Source organism: Halyomorpha halys, unplaced genomic scaffold, assembly GCF_000696795.3.
Source record: "Halyomorpha halys isolate HHAL.00 unplaced genomic scaffold, Hhal_1.1 Scaffold110.1, whole genome shotgun sequence".
NCBI lineage: Eukaryota > Metazoa > Arthropoda > Insecta > Hemiptera > Pentatomidae > Halyomorpha > Halyomorpha halys.
The window spans coordinates 2,073,893-2,091,916 of NW_027112640.1; the positions used below are offsets into that span (position 1 = coordinate 2,073,893).

The 18,024-nt window shown below is 31.3% G+C and overlaps 1 non-coding gene across 1 annotated transcript; it reads left to right on the forward strand.

Annotated features, from left to right (window-relative positions):
• The first annotated feature begins 15,320 nt into the window (after nucleotides 1-15,320).
• On the forward strand, nucleotides 15,321-15,392 carry TRNAC-GCA (transfer RNA cysteine (anticodon GCA)). The gene has a single exon. It is a non-coding gene; the product is annotated as a tRNA-Cys (tRNA).
• Nucleotides 15,393-18,024: the final 2,632 nt, after the last annotated feature.

Consider the following 18,024-nt stretch of genomic DNA (forward strand, 5'->3'; position numbering starts at 1 on the left):
TTAGCAAATATCATGAAACTACTATTTCAACGAAAATAAAAGTCATAAACTACTTTATAGCCCATTAAACTACCTTTAATTTGAGTACTAATAGACATCTATACATGGTTATTGAGATATAGATTTCTCAAAATAGATTCACTAACTACTGATATTTCAGTACATTTTTATGAAATGTTGCTTTTTAAACGGCTATATCTCGAGAACTATTAGACGTAAAAACGCAAATTTACTCTCCTTTAAATAATTTTCTTGCTCTTCTGAGCCCCGAATGAAAAATTAATGTTTTTTTAAGGGTTTGAAACAGCCGCCATTTTTTATTCCCCCTACCTATACTTGGCAGACTCATCGGTTTTGACTAGTAATTATACATAGTTTTCATTAAAGTAATCAAAAATTGGGGTGAGATAACTGCCTTTTTTTCTTCCCGGCTCTTGTACTGTTGTAAATAGTAGTAGAAGAATGCTGAGATTTTTCAAGAGAAATGGGCATTACAAACTTTACAAGAAATTTCCTTATCTACAGTAAAACTGTCATTGTGAATAGCTAGAATGTGGCACGTAATCAGCATAGCAATTTTAATCATTACCTGTATCTTTAAATTTAAAAGATTTTCATAATAATCTGAATTATATGTGTACTAAAATTACATGTTAATTAATTTAATAATTAAAATAATTATTGACACGATGATCTCCATTAGTATAATAAAAAAAAATCTCACATTAGTTGAAATATAGTTGTTTTTCAACTAATGGCTCAGAAATTCTCATACCGTACAAATATTGTCTTATGCCGCATTAATGTATGATTTATCTTTGAAGAGAAAGGTACTCAGATTTACGGTTTATAACATACGCATAATTAAAACTTTCAATGAATTATAAACATTAACCATAGGTGCGTATAACTTCTTACACCGGTCTTTTCCAATGCAATTCATATTTATCTGTCTATTAAAAGTGACACAATGGTTCAGTGTTCCAGGTCGTAAATCTGAATTGAATCTTGCCATGATAAGCTGAAGTAATTGATATTTACAGAAGAGATCTATCAGAAGCGATAGATCGCCGGCCTAATGGCTGTCAATAGCCGACAGCGGTACTTGTGATATTCGATGAGGATGGGAAGACATTGATGGAACGGACAGGAGGGGTATTGTGTCGGTGTGACGGGTCAAGGAGCGCGGTCCCTCAAGACCATCCATTGTTGGATATCGGTAGGGCGACAGGCGGTCCGAGCGACTGATAGCTGCGACAAACCTCAGCGAATCCTTCTTTAGCTGTAGATCCTAATCCGAGATGTCTATCGAGCTTACGATAAATGAAGACTTGTCTCTAAGGTCTGCGGTAATGGATGATATCGTTAAATGGTTGAGAAATCTCCGCGGTCTCAAAACAAGTCCTGAATTTACAAGTTATAAGACTATCTGCAACTTTCAATCTTTGATTGGGACATTCAGAACAGCCGATCGCTTGTATCAAAACAATACATCAGCTCAAAGGTGCAGCTAATCAGGAGCTAACAACCAACTTCTCAGAGAACTACATTCATCTTGTGATTATGTTCAAAAAGTGGTGTCCGTACAAAATTTCAATAAAAATATTCACACCAATTTTTTTCTTCATTATTTTCTAATCTAAATTCCCAGTATCACATTTAAACTACTACACTATCACTGGAAAAGTAGTTTCATATATTAAACTATCCATAGGAAATTGCTTAGAATATGATAAAGTAATTTTTATTTCCTTTATAGAACTATAATAGTTCTTAAACTGCTTTGTCTAGACCAGAAATTTAATGACGAGATATTCATCCAACTTAAGTAGCGCAATAATTCCAATACAGATTTATTAGATCCACTCCAACAACCGCTTCTGACTCCCCAGAACTGTATGAAACATGTGCAGTTCAGGTTATTAGAGGTAAAACCTCGTACTGCGCACGCTCTGTAGAGTTCCGGATAGTCAGAAACGGTTGTTGGAACAGTCATAATTGAATAGATGCAATCGACATTTTTTATTGAGTCGAACGTAACTAATCATACAACCAGCTTTTGAATTTTTAAACAAATCTTTTCGTTTTGTCACTGAAAAACATTTTAATAAGAGATTTAAATTTGAATTGAGATCTATCCATGAGCATAAAAATTTAACAAGATCTTTGAACATAATATAAATAAATAACAGTTTTACGTACATTAATATCAAATATATTTGGACATATTTGTATTTATTGTTCTGAATTATTCACGAAAGAGCTATTCCAAGATAAATCCCAAATATATTGTAGTATCGATTTATATCTCATTTTTAGAGCATCTTAGGGAAACATGAAAGAAGTTTTCCCAAAATTAGGTCAACGATAGTCCAGATATTCGTCTTATGAACCGTTCTAGAGCGAGAGGAGTAGATCCAAGAGTAGAGAGGAATAGTAGATCCAAACACAGCACCTATCTGAGGACTTTAGGTCTGCTCACAATAGTATCCAACGTAAGCCTCTGAATTAGGAGATGAATGACCACAATATATCTAGCAACATTATACGTCTGGAATAATTAATGTGTAATACTTGAGTGTAGTACGTTTTTAAGACGATCTATCTGAAGGATTTCCTTATGATAATGCGTTCAACAAGTGATAATACAGTGAGTCTCCTCATGTTAAAACACGAGTTTAACAGCTTGTCTTAATTGATTAAATAATCTAAACCAGCGGAACATTTGTTTAATCGTATGGTACAAATATGTGAAAACCAAAAAAAGTGATCCAAAGCTGCAGTGAATGAGGCCTTCCATGCCGATGTTGACACTGCTTGGAGGTTAGGTTTTTCTGTATTACTTCTAAAACCAAAAATATAATTGCTCAAGTTCCCAACGATTATTATGTTTATAGAATAGTCTTTTCCATTCGAAATAGTTGATATCTTTGCACACCTACGGTCTTATGATGAGTATGAATTTTCAGCTGGAATAAGGTAGCACCGACAATAGATTCTATTTTGGACTGTGTCTGAGAAATAACTCAACACCAAAAGCCACGAAAACAGGATTCAATAAGGCGCTGATCAGGTAAGTGCTTATGTACTGAGCAGAAACATAGGCCTTCTGGATATCGGATGAAACACATTTCATAGCAATTGAAAGAAAAATCTTCAGGTACACAATGTGATCAACACTTTCGAATGAGTAAGGGTTAAAAACTAGACATAATCTTCATTAGGAATTCTTGATCAGAAATCATATTTTTGGTTTTAAGCTACATCCATATTTTTTTCATTTCGCAACAAAAATCCAAGGATATAAAGGTATTGATCAACGACAACATAAAACATAATGTCACAAAAATGTTGGTTGGTTTCTAATTGCAAGTGTGGGTTCAAATATTAAATAAGAAAATAAAGTCCGTAAAGGACTTATCGTTAATTGAAATAAAAAGGATACGAGTAACCCATTAATAATTAGTTCTTATTGAATTAATTATTTTTTGAAATATTATTTAAGAGTCTTTTACACTGTATCGAAGGTTACGTACGGTGAAGTGAGAAGGGGAAATCAACTTAATATTTTCACAACCTCCATAACACATTACCATAAAATTAAATCATGTCCTAATGTTTTTCGCTGTTTTTAAGGCTCATCTACAGGTACATCAAATTATCAATATTCTTTACCATTAGAGAAATAAAACTGCCCCGACAATTCCTGATAATCCCCCCATTACATTTTAAATTTTACATCCTTTAATACATTGTAGCATTCATTACACTCGGTTGTCAATAGCGGTGTAAACCTTCCAAATAATAAATATTCTATAGATTAATTACATTTATTCAAGAAAGATACGAAGCAAGACCCCTACAGACGCAGACACTAATTCTCTGTACACGACACGACACTAAACCGTTACCCCATTGATCAAGAACCGTGTACACTTATCTTATTGACTGATAGAGCAGAGGTGTTAGGGTTAGCTCACGCTATAAGCTCTAGCCCCAACAAAGTCGTGAACTACAGGAAATCCATTCAGGGTCAGATCAATCATCCCGCCTGTCATACTTAGGCTTATTGCTGAGCAATAGTTATTCCAAAGAGCATGAGTCAACCTCAGGGATTTTATATACATATATGTAGAGAAAACAAATTCAACAGAATTTGTATTTATTGGTGTGTATAGGATGGACATATATAATAATTTTTTGACCCAATATATGTTTGTATACACTGAGTCAAAAAAAGTATTTGCACATTCCACTTTTCCTATAAATTTCAATATGATTAAGATATTGTTCAGAACTAATATTTACTTCATAAGTGGCCTTTGAAAACTAGATTATATAAGCAAATAATATATGGAATCTAAACATGTCGTCTTGGAACATTGTATAACATCTACTCATTCATATGCTTCGAGTCATTGTCTAGGAAGATAAAAATATCTTTAATCCCGACATATTCGGCACTACTTTTTAAATTAAGGGCAAAATGTCGACAAATTGTTGGACATTCACAATATCATCAATCAAGGCCAAATTCTTGTACCATTTCAAGACATACAAACCCAAACTTGGACACTTCCACCTCCATGTTTCACAGTGGACCTCACATGTCGAGGCTGAAACTCAGTATTAGGATTTCGTTAAACAAACTTGCGGCCATCAGAGCCGAAAATATCAAATTTACTTCTATCGGAATAAATAATTTTTTTCCAGAATTTCAAGCCTTTATTAACAAATGTAAAACTCGAGCCTTTTTTTGCAATTTGTCTTGGTAATAAAAGGTTGTTTCTTTGGAACCCTACCATAATAATTGTCTTGTGAATAACATTTCTAACTTTTTGTAAAGTTAAAGTGTTATTGGAAGTTGATTTTGCTATCCTGGCGGCTGATGTAGTGAGATCTCCCTCTACAATCCGGTGTATGTTCCTTTGTTCTCTTTCACTAAATTTTGACGGCCGCCCTGAACGAGATTTGTTTAAAATCTAACCAGTCTTCCAGACATTTTTAAAAATATTTAGAACAGTACTGAAACTGATTTCTAATCTATTCACTATTTTTCGGTAACCAAGTTCCTTATAATATATTTTAATTACAAATTTTTAAAAATAAGCACTAGGTTCACTTGTTTTAGCCATGATTTTATAGCAAATATAGAAGGAAGACTGAATTTTATAGTTATCAATGTATCTTTGATAATCCTCATTGCTTTCCTATTTAAAGAAAAAGAATTTATATGTTTTGGCTGGAGCTAATGGTAAACTTTAAAAATTCTGCCAATAATTTTTTGACCCTGAAAATTTACTTTTCGTATGATTACTTCATTCTCATATTTGGATTCCATATATTAATTGTTCATAAAATATAGTTTTCAAGGCATGAAGTAAATATTAGTTCAGGAAAAATATCTTAATCCTATTCAGATGTGCAGAAAAAGGAGAGTGTGCCAATACTTTTTTGACCCAGTGTATGTATAGAGAATATCTTTGTCTATCAAATACACCAAAGAAAAATTATTTTTACAACACATTACTCAACTTTGTCATACTATTGAGGAAGATAGGATAGTTAGAGAAAGAAGATAGATAAGTTGGATAGAATGGATTTCCCGAGAGCGGGTATTTTTATGTTGACACATAAACCAAATTTTCCGAAGTAAAACTTTTTTTGACATATCTTTCACATGTACATACAATTTGTTAAGACAACTTATTGGGAATTTTTGAACACATTTATATATTTATAAATGAATATGGCTTAAAAAATAAAGCTACAAAGCTTTAATCAAAGGCCCATCAATACCCAAAATACAGCATCTTTAAAAAGTATAGATTGGTTTAAGATCTTTGACAGCAAGAGAAACAAAGCTTCTTCCTTTAAAGCCTGCTACGTATATAGTTCTATTCCTGGATACTTTGATAACCAGTGGCCTTATACTAATTTATTATATTTTGTGTGTGTTATTTTTATTGCACAAGTTCGTTTGAAAACTATTAAAATATTTACCTACTCTTTCTAATAATTTATTATTTATTTACTTGAAATTAATCAAAATTCAAGAAAAAATTTACATAGCTCATCATTTAAGAATGGTCGTCGTGGGTATGATAAAGACGTAATTGTTATTGGTATAAAAAAATTGTTCCTTAAAGATTTAAGACAATTTCTTTGATGGAAAAACCGTAATTAAATGAATTTCAATTAACATTAACTCAATAAGTCGTCTTTTTAAAATTTGTCTTAGTTCTGGCATTCCTAATAAGGAAAAAACAGTTCTTCAATATTTTTTTAAAAACATAAATTAAATCAAATTACAACTTTTCTGTTATGGTCTTTCGTAAATTTGTAGCCTTTTCACCTGACCATAACTGACACGGGTAAGTCGAACATTAAAGGCAAGCTTTTGAAAAAAAAATCTTTCACCGAATTTTTTTGTATTCTCCCTAGGCAATAACCAAGTTTTGAATATATTATATTAGTTTTAATTAAAAGAATAACTTAAAAGAAAGGCGATATATAAACTAATGAAGTCCCCAACAACCACAAGAACAAAACACATTAAATGAATTTCATAAATACAGGCAGAGGTTTACACAAAAGTCCAGTTTCAACGGTGACGGTGGTAGATACAGTAATAGTACAGTAACAGCTGTCACAGCTACTAAAAACGTCTAAGCTATGGCATATGCTGTCGTGGAACTTTTATTTTATCCAGAATTTGCTTGAGTTTAGTTGGTAGTACTATTAACTCAGAGCCATAGTTAGGCGGTGGTGAGATGGGCCCCCGCCAATGGCGTAGGTACAAAGAGGCCGCAAAATTGACCATAAAATCATTTTCATTTTCAAATTGAGGTTTAGCCTTTCTTTGATAATAACAGAGTTTTTATTATAAAGCAATAAGTAATTTTACAGAAATTCTAAAAAGAATTTTAGGCCTCCCGGCATGGGGGGGGGGGGGACGCAGATTTTTCAAATTCGCCAAGGGCGCAGAAGTACTTTCCTGCGGGCCTGTACTATCATATAAACATATTATAAGGTTATTTATAACTTATAAAATAAATATTTCCTAATTGTTATTACATATAAAGATAGTTATTATTCGCAGTATTTAACAATCAATTTTTGTCATTCTAACCCACGTTGAACTATTAGCGAGGTTAGGCTCACTATCAGCCTGCAAAAATACTGTTTAATGCTGTGATATTACTTGCACAACAGATATCTGTCAGATGAAAAAACCTTTACTGTAAAGATAGAGACTAATTAATTAAAGAACAATTTGAGCTAATCAATAAATCGGAGTACAATATTTCTATCGTACAACATTAAGGTTTTCAGTAAAAAAAAAAAAAATTAAAACAACCATTTAGTGCTAAAATAAACATCTATCTAATAAAGATAGGAGGATATTAAAATGTTTGATGTATGATACTTTTTACCAATCCTAGTATTACCTACGTCAATCTCGTGATTCAAGACTCCTAGGCTCACAATGTCTAAGAGATAGATTCTTCTACTTCTCAGCAGACTTATTAGACACCATAACTAGCATCATAAAAATATATTTTTTTAAAATTAAATATTAATCTTTAATATTAGCTTGGTCTTGCTCTCGTTGAAATAGCCTGATGGCCTTAAATGAATATTTTTAAAACCTTTCCCTAAAGTACCCCTGTTGCAATAATTCAACTGGTATAAGCCATCACAACACCACCTGGACCCTGCACATCTCCTTAAAATGCAACAAGGCAATCGAAGGAATTACTACCAGATATACATACTCCTAAATGTTTGTATTTAATAACTTATTTCCTCAGGGGGTACGAAAAAAAACCTCTAAAGTATATTTAATTTTGTTTATCTGAGATAATTAGTAATCACATTTTGAATAATAGTAAAAAACGGACAAATATAAAGGATTTCATAATTAACTAAAGGGGACCAGAGGGAAAATATTTTATCCAGATAACTAACAAAATTATGGAAATAAGATTAGTAATATATACGTATTATGTATCGTTGGAAAGTTACAGGTTTTAGAAAAAAAAATATTAACACAGAAAATCAAAGAAGGAAGACGCAAAAAAAGACACGTAAGTCAGAGATCTGTTCTTATAAGAGATTGATTGGCGGACACAAATAAAGTTTTTTCCGTTTAGTGATTCTGATACTGTTGTAAAGTCAATATAGTTATTAAATAATTACTTTTTAATTAAATTTAACTTAACTTTGAGTCTTTCAGTTAACAAGATGACTATCTCGATAAAATTTTCAATTTTGATTCAATAACATTTCAGCATTGAATAAATTTTAGTTAATTGTCATAATTATGAAACTTCACCAAAAGAAAAAAAAATTTCATTTGGAAAATTAGTACGGGAAAATATTGTCACAGTGAATAAGATCTGTTCTGATATGAGGTAGGAATAATTTCAACTCAAAGTAGGCTGGTAAGTGAAAATTGTGCATAGAATCGCACGATAAATATTTCTTTCTTTCAACCGAGCCAAATCCCGAGCAAACCATCCCTAAACCTAGTTCAATAATTTATCTGCCCTACCTAAATCCACATTCAAAGTAATAGATAATTTCCTCGGAGAATTTTTTTCATTCGTTATAATTAGTATAAATATTTACTCGCCGAAAGGAAAGAGATCCTCCGCCAGTTATAACAATACAGCCCTTGGACTATTTTCCTGAATTGGAATAGGAAAAGATTCTTTCCATTGTTGAGGTTTTTATTTTATTAGATATTCTTTTACAGTCAATTTTTTATGAAAATACGGACAATCTCATATTCACACACTGACACTACAAAAATGCTGTCAATATCTTTGTGAGATTTTGATTAATTTTGTCGACAAAAGCTTGTAGAGGGAAATGGTAAAAAGTTAATTTCTGACATTTGGGACTTTCTATTTATCCATAAAATTTATTACAAATTAGTAACTACTGCCGTTGGGTATTTATTAATTTACATGTTTACATTAAAGTCATAATTCAATTCGAACTCTAAAAATGGAATCATGACTTAGTTCCTTGATGAAATAATGTGGAAAATCCATTATATTAAATGGAATCTTGTCTGTGGATTATATCGAAAAAGCTGTTGTCACATCTCAGGCATACACCTGTCTTAAATATGTTGGTACAGTCTTTTCTAACTTTTCGTTTTTAGGCTAGGCTTGTAGGCAGACCGGGGGTAAGGCCTGTGGCTACTAACTCCAAGGACTCGAGTTCTAATCCGAGCTTGGCATAAAATTGTTGTCTGCTACACTGTAGCCGTGAGTCAACTATTGTGAATTCTGGAGCCCTCCTGGGGTCCACCCAGCCTCCTAAATTGGGTACCCTTAATTGGGTAAAAATCTGGCGGTCGAGCGTTATTCTGACCAAATCACCTCCTTGCACAACCGTTGGTCTAGTAACAGTACTCCCTTATTCAGTAATGAACCCCTAACCCTTCATGGGTTGTAGCGGTACAGATTTAATTTTTTTTTTTTTAATTTGTAAGCGGACCATTTTGTGAGACTTTATTTATCAATTCTACCATCGCCTACCGTTTGAGCAGTACAGGTATGCAGCTGTAGTTTGATTTTACACATGTATTCCTGGCATCTACTACTACATAACAAACTACTGCAACTACTGCTAATAAAACTTTTTACAATAAAATTTATATTGCTAAATTTTCGGCTGTAACGTTCAATCGCCTGCCCCTCTTCCGTCCGCTGGCCTTCCAGGGCCTGGTCATCTTCTTTGGCGAAGATTAAAGTGGGCTGACCCAACAATAGCCTTCCAACCTATACAAATAATTTGTTACACAAGTGATTTTCTTTACTTGCTTACCGGTAACTTGCTGAGAAAACCTGTCTTCTGTGAGGGAATATTGAGTCAGGGACCAGACTCAGCAATCTGGCCTGTGGTGCATCAAAGGCGGTGCAGTCCGTGCAGATGTGCTCAGAAATCTCCAGAACCATTTTCGAAAAAATCACGAATTCGAAATTTGTCAACATCGCTATATAAATTCCATGTATAACGTAAGTGAAAGTAAAAAGAAAACTACTACTAAACTATTAATCGAACTAAGGAATAACTTCTAAAGGTCACATTTTATTTATCAAGGATTAAGCGTAGGTAAAAAAATTCATGAATGGTAAGATACGTCATTGCGGTTCTCCTTGAATGTTGTAGGTCGACCGGATTTAAAACTCAGGGATCGAAATATTACAAAACCGTTATGTGAGTTCCACAAAAAAAATATGGATAATTTAAAAACAAATTTAAAAAATCAGCTAAAATCGAACAGAATCTAATTTTCAATGACGTTAAATCCTTCATGAAATTAAAAAAATATATATTTTAATAATTCCTATTAAAATAATATCGACACCCTTTTGTTGAATAAGGCAACCTTCGGAAAAGGATTATTTTTTCTGATATATTTCAGAACTAAGTATTCGAAACTTTTAATTCAAAAACACTTGAAAACTTAAGAAATTATTAAAATCAGGATTTCTAATTAACACTTTCAGTATTAATAAAATACATTTTGTTTTACTTATTTTTAATATTAATTTATTGAAAATAAAGCTATAAATTATACGTTAAATTAATTGAGATAGCAGTACCTATTATTTGACCCATTCTACCTTAGAATATGAATTTCAGCTGTAAAGATAAGTCTGTGTCGACGCTCCGTAAAAGCATTTCTTCGAATATAGCCGCTAACTGTCGGTACAGGAATCTATGTAAAACTTTGGATTTACCTTCTGACATTTTTTTTTCTCTCTCCTTTGGTCGTAGGTTCGAAGGAAGTTTATATTGTCTACGTGATGGGTTAGAGAGCATGTTTTCTGTTCTCTGTAAAAGTTCCTTGCATACGAATTTTGTAGGCGATATTCTAATTTAATTATTTGTTGTTTTTTCAGGGCCATCTACTTTCAATATTGTCTAAGTACTAGAGACCCTTAAGCTAAAGCAAGGCTTTAGGGAATTTTTAAGCCCAATCGGACGAACAAAAATACACCAGTAAAGATGAAGGACAAGGAAGTTACAACAAACAAGCATGATGAGGATAAGCGTTAATGGAAGGAAAGTTTATGCAAATCGAATTGATCAGACAAGTTGTTCTGTATCTTTAATGATATTTAAATAAGTTGATAACTTAATCCATTCGACATGACCTCGAACGATTCGTATCCTGTTGACTACTATTTGTTGAGCTAGCGTCTGATAGCGGTATGTCATAGGAAAATATCAATTTATTTTATAAACAGTTTCATTTAAAATTTCTGCAATACAAATGTGTGATGACTTGCTTTTGTGATAGACAACAATAAGTGGAAAAACGTGCTAATATTTTTAACGATATACAAATCAAGTTTAAAGATAAATAGCTACATTTCAGTATCTACCATATTTAATACAATTTGTAGATGAAATATACAACATATTTCGGAATACAAATAACAAGAATGAAATGATTGCCATACCTGCAAAACAGGTACATAGAAATAAGGAAATAAAATAAAAGTGAATGTTTTCAAGGCATGATGAAACATGGGCTAAGGGAATGGGGCCCATGTAAAAGGTAATATGCTAACGGAAGGCAATATTTACAATAATTATTTTTGGCGTTATAATCTAAGATAATAAAAGATTATTTATTATTATGGGGAAATATTTTGTATGAAATATAATAACACATTTAAACGGCTTTATCTGAAGTGCTGTCGGATTTAAAACTCGGCAGACACACCTCATTTCTGACATGCATTACATTATAGTATTGCGGGCTTGTATTCATAATATTCCCCAGAACCATATGTGACAATAGCGTGGGGAAACTACATTGTTGATTATACAGGGACATTTCTTAAATTATCCAACCAAGGTTTAGCGACCTAATTGTTAGGGAACAATTATGTTGTCAAGAATGGACAACATGTATTATGTAAATTGAAATCTAATCGATTTTAGTAGTTACCAAACCGTTTGGTTGAAGGATCGTCAATCAGACTTTCGGAAACGTGTTGTCGGGCAACTTTTATGAATGACGGTTCTTAATTATACGGAGAAACGTTCGCCAAGGTGATCCGGAGGTCGGACCATTCATAAACAAACTCGCCTACGCATGCCATATAAACCCGTTGCCACTAAAAGTAATCCCTAAAACATATTCGGTGACCCAGTTCCTAATACGTCCTGATGTGGGACGCTATGACAATACCGACCTTATTGGTGGCAACTGTAGAAAAAAAAATGAACCATGTCCTTGGAGGATGTTGGAGCGAAAGTTTTTCGATCCATAAATGGGATCGGCTTAGTCAACTTGTTAGTGGATGAAGTCAATTTTTTTTCTCTCACGAAATAAATCGGACAGGCTAAACTAAAACATACAACAAGATAACCAAACGAGAATTGCACCAGGATGGGCAATCGTCAATAATCATGAAACCCAAAGGTTACTGTTGTTGTCAATCAACATGGCGTCTCATAATCATAAATCAGTACACCTGCTCCTGTGTCCTCAAGGGTCGATTTGAAATTGTTTTTTATCTTTTACAGTTGGTATAATACAATGTTAGAATTTAGCGATGGACATGTCATTAGTACTTAATGGGGAATAATCGCGTCTAAGTGAATCTTTTTTCTGTTTAATTATTCAAAAAAATGACATTTTGTTTACAAAATTCATCGTAAATGACCAACCAAAATAGTTTATTTCATTGTTATATATCTTTTTTTTAATTATCAGCTGATCGTTCACTAATTAGCCCTGTCATTTAATATCTTAAGTTTGATCAACATAGCATTACTATCGGCGATTTCTTCATGTTCAATTATTATCTTTCACTATCCGCAGATTGTAGTTACTTTGTGACAACCTGACAAGGGGCTCTGATACATATTGGAACAATATGTAGGAAAGCCTAAGTATAGAACATTACTGTAGTCTACTGCACTATCTATGGAATACGACCGGTATTAAATAAATCAAAACATTTTATTTATGTTAGATGTGATACTATTTAAGATAAGCAGCGATATTTCTAATTTTAGGTGAAATATACTCTTCAGTAATTAATTTAACTGTTTATATTTTATTTAGGTAAATAAAAGAGTAAGTAATATGATTAAGAAACGTCAAATGATCATCAGACTCTTTCTACCAAATATAAATGGCAATGAATAAAGTGACTTTTCATAAATATTTTGAAATAAGAATATCGTATTAAAGATACCACACCACCAAGATATTATCAGATGTATGAGTTTTTCTTTTTTTTCTTATTCAAAAATTACACAGTCCACTACTTTTACCAATAAATTAATTATTTATTAATTTGTTCTTTTAAATTTCCCAACAATTAAAAAATATTATTTTTAAATGTTTGGTAAGAAGTTCCCAATAAGTATGTTTAGTCTAAATTGATTAAGTTTAGTCAAAAATATTTATTTTTGGACTTTAAAATCTCTCGAAATGGAAATTAAAATTCACTTTTTTAACTGTTTAGATTTGGTTTCTTAGCATCTATGGAGAGTCTCTAATGATTGGTGAACTCTTTTCAGGACTTAACCCGAATTTTAGAAATAGCATATTTTGTAATAGAACGGAAATATTTGCATTACCTCTACCTAAAAAAATAAGAAATATGACTTGTTTAATACCAACACCAATAACATAAAATGATATTATGGCTTGCTTAATATCAACACCAATAACGTAAAATGATATTATGGTTTGGTTAATATCAACCACAATAACATAAAATGATATTATAGCTTGTTTAATATCAACACCAAACTCACGACTGTGCATATAACATAATATCATTTTTTATTTTTTTTTACAATGAGGTTATATATCTTATTTTCTTGGTAGAAGTAATGCAAATATTCCCGTTTCATTATAAAATATGCTATTTCTAGATTCGGGTTAGGTCCTTTTACAGAATTTACCAATAACCAGAGACTCTTCATAGGCGCGAAGAAACCAAATCTAACTCATACTGAAAAAAGTGAATTTTCATAGATATTTCAAGATACTAATGTCACATTAAAAAATTCTAACCAAGGTACAAGATGAAGGAGCTTTTTTTTCAACAGCGTGGTTTGAAAAAATGCATACAGTCACCTCAATCTTCAAGAACGATTATTGACACTTTACAGGAAAGGATTAAATTTCATTCAGAAACAAATGAAAGAAGTTAAAGAGAACTATAAAAAGGATATATGAGGGGTAGAGCAAATTATCTTGCCCTATAAAACTAAAGGTTTAAAGTTAGATGACTCGAGGATCGGGTTAATATTTATCAACTTCCTTTTCTTATTTTGGGGAGAGGACCCCGAATGGCAGAGGACCGTGACACGAAAGACGACACTCCCAGATCGCCTATTGTTCCCGCGCTGGTCGGCCGCGCCCCCTTCTTCATTACCATAACTAGCAGTTCTTACTGAAGCAGATTCAGTCTCTTACCGAAGTGAAAGATATTTGGCTGAGGATATCTAGTCAACAACCGTGTCAATATTTATCAATATGATTACTGAATTTTCGGTACTTTTATTGTTTACACAATCGAAATCATAAACCAAGGAATAAAGGACATAATAGATAGGTTAGAAAGACATAAAAATTAACAAAAAAGTTGAAATGTGCGAAGGCCTTTAGGCTCACGTCAATGGAGGAATTGAAGAAACATTACCTCCAAGAGAGTACAAAACACTCAAACTTAAGTCATTGTTGAAACATCAGTACTAAAATCTAGATACGAGGTAAAAGAACTAGAACAAAAGTAATACCAGTAACACGCATTGTAGGTATCTAAGTTTTTTTTAACCTCACCTTAATATTTTTTCGGAATTAAACTAGCTTCCCAGAGTTGGATATGCTGTGGAAATGCATATGAAATAAAGCAACTTTTAGGAAATCCCTTAGATCGTTCTTAAAAAATTCATTACATGAGATTCTACAGAGTATTTTTCGGAAACCATGCATTTTTACTTGTTTGCGATATTTTGCAACAAATTGGTTGCTATTTTAAGGGAAATTAATCGTAGATTCGTATTCATAGATATTTTGAGTAACGGGATGAAATTTGGGAAAACAAGTTTTAATGAAAACCTTTTAAAAAGCACATATTGACTACGGATTGAGATAAAAAAAATAGCTTGATGACAAGGAACTACATTTATAATAATCTTTAATTACTTGGTGACAAGGCACTACTTTTTGATTATCTTTAATTACGTTTCCTCATGAAACATGTTGTGTATAAACCGTGCAGGTCTAAGAGAAAATATTTAGTGTAGACTTAACAACTGGGGGTATAGCTCAGTGGTAGAGCATTCGACTGCAGATCGAGAGGTCCCCGGTTCAAACCCGGGTGCCCCCTTGTCTTTTTTATTTTTTAATTTTAAATTAAAATTATCATTTATAAAGTTATTAATTATGTAGCATTTGTTTATTTATTAATTAATATATCGATTTAATTAAATTTGCAGATTAATAAATTATAATTAAAATAAAACAGGATAACCTTGAATTTAATTTTAACACATTTAAACTCTTTATATAAATAATATTGAAACGTCTATTTTAATTCCTTCTTCTGAATATTTTTATATAGTAATTTATTAAGTCGGTACCTATATGTCATATAGCATTTTTGGTTAGAACTATTAATAAGAATAATTCAATCTTAGTATAAATAGCATGAAGATGATGCTATTTTAAAAACCTAACTGAATTTTTAATGGATGGATAAACAGAATTAATGAAACTGATTAAATTGTCCATAAACCGAAATAATTTCAAAATGCTTAAGGTCAGGAAATCCTAATTTTTTGGAATGTTTTTGGATCTGAATATATATATTTCAAATGTTTTTCGATCTCAGCATGCCAATAGTAATTTATTTTATTTAAAAAATAAAAACCTTAAAATCTGGCCTAATCCTCGTTCCTTGTTCAACTCTAGTAAGCCACCAATGAACGAAAAGATTGTACTTCTTTTTTTTTAAATTAGAACAAAAATGACTTAAATCAACCAATTGAACTTCCGTATTTTAAATAGTTCTCAAGACGTATTTTTATAATAAATCTGGTGACATCATTTTGACAAATATAAAAAAACTTGTAGATGATTATTATAAACTACTTCAAAGCTAATTAAATTAGGTTCATTTTGTAAAACGGTGCCAAAAGTTGTGCAATTGTATCGCTACAAACTTTATATATCTTTACATTTTAATTCTATAACGTTAATGTAATGCAGATAAAATCTATTTTATCGAACTGGTATATTTTGTAAATATAATCTTTAGTTTTTCTGACATTTCATTGGCTACTTTAAAATAATTTATAATAATCCTCTTCATAGAAATAACATATCTCATATTTATGCCAAAATAAACATATTCGTAATTTGTCTATTATCGACTTACAGAACTTTATGAGGATTCAATGTTTAGAAAACTTATTTTACCCAAAAAATACATTTTATCATAAGATAGATGGTTTATAAGACATTCAGAACAAAATGAAATTGATAGTAACTTTTAGATTTTTCTTGAATAAAATAAACTAAACTGGATTCTATAGTAGAGTACTTGAATTTCTATTCAAACCCGAATAATTTATAGAAAAAAACAAAAAAAAAAAAAAAAAAAAACAAGAACCACCCGATCTTTAATTTTTGTTTGCTTATTTCTTTGTCTTCTTGGTTTTCTGGATCATTTATTTATTGATTACTAAGATTCGGATATTCTTTTATTTAAAAATGGCAAACATTAAAACATAACATTAACAAAAAAAGTGAAATATTTATTTAAAAGTTAATGTATTTACAAATTTTTTCAATACACAAAACCTTAGAAATTATAAAATTAATAATAAATCAAGTTTATATTGAAAATGATTTAATAAAAATCAGGGAGTTTTAAAGTACTTCGGAGTTTTTAATCTGATGATTTTTCTAAACGTGATATTGAATTAATACACATTCTTATACTTTCTTCCTTTTTCTGAATTTATGTCAAATATTTTCGGTAAAATGCAATAAGTAGTAAGTTTAAAAAAATGGCTACACAATGAAAATAGTTTTGCACCTTTAAGACGATTACATCTTTCTTAATTTACACGTTTTAGAGTGTTACCTAAGTATAGAAAAATTATTTAAGAAAAAAGAAAATTGTCTCCCCAATTTATAGTTTCCCTAGATCATTAAATATAGTTATAAAAAAAAAGTTTCTTTATTGAGGGTAAGTGCACAGGCAAAGTGTAATCCAGCATAAATCATTTCACACAGTCAAATTCAATGAGGGATAATTCATTATTGTTAAATATTACTTATGATATAATTTCTTAAATAAATCATAACTAGTGCTGCAGTTGTGATAGTAAATGTTAATTAGATTCTTTAAAAATTATCAACACCTGAAATCGATATTTTCTTTACAAGTTGAACAGGGCTGACAACGGGTTCAGAAAATCGCTGAAATATTTTATTTTACCTATAACTTTTATCTGATAATTTATTACCCCGGTTCACATTCTATCAGATATATTTTACCCGAAACGTAATAAAATTGTATGGATCCTTCATAGTATAATTGTGCTAAATCCTTGTTCAACCAAATATATGTTCATATTTTTTTTTTTTTTATAGATATTACAATCTGGGCAATAGGTAATAATGATGAATGATCACATTCATACTAAAATAAAATAAAATAAGAAGGAAAAAAAAAAGTACATAAAAATAAATAAAATCTCTCTCTAAATATATTCAAACAGAATTATAAAGAAAATGAACATAATCAAACTATGTGCATGAAAAAAAATAATAATAAAATAAAAGAATTACAAAAAGAAAAGAATTTCTAGTCACATTTACACTCCTATAACATAAAATATTTACACAATCGATCTGAGGATCCCTGAGCCCACTCAATCCCCCACGTGTGAGGGGTAGAGCAGAGCTCATAAGATCCCAGCACATCCCTCTCGCCGCATCACTGGTAATGA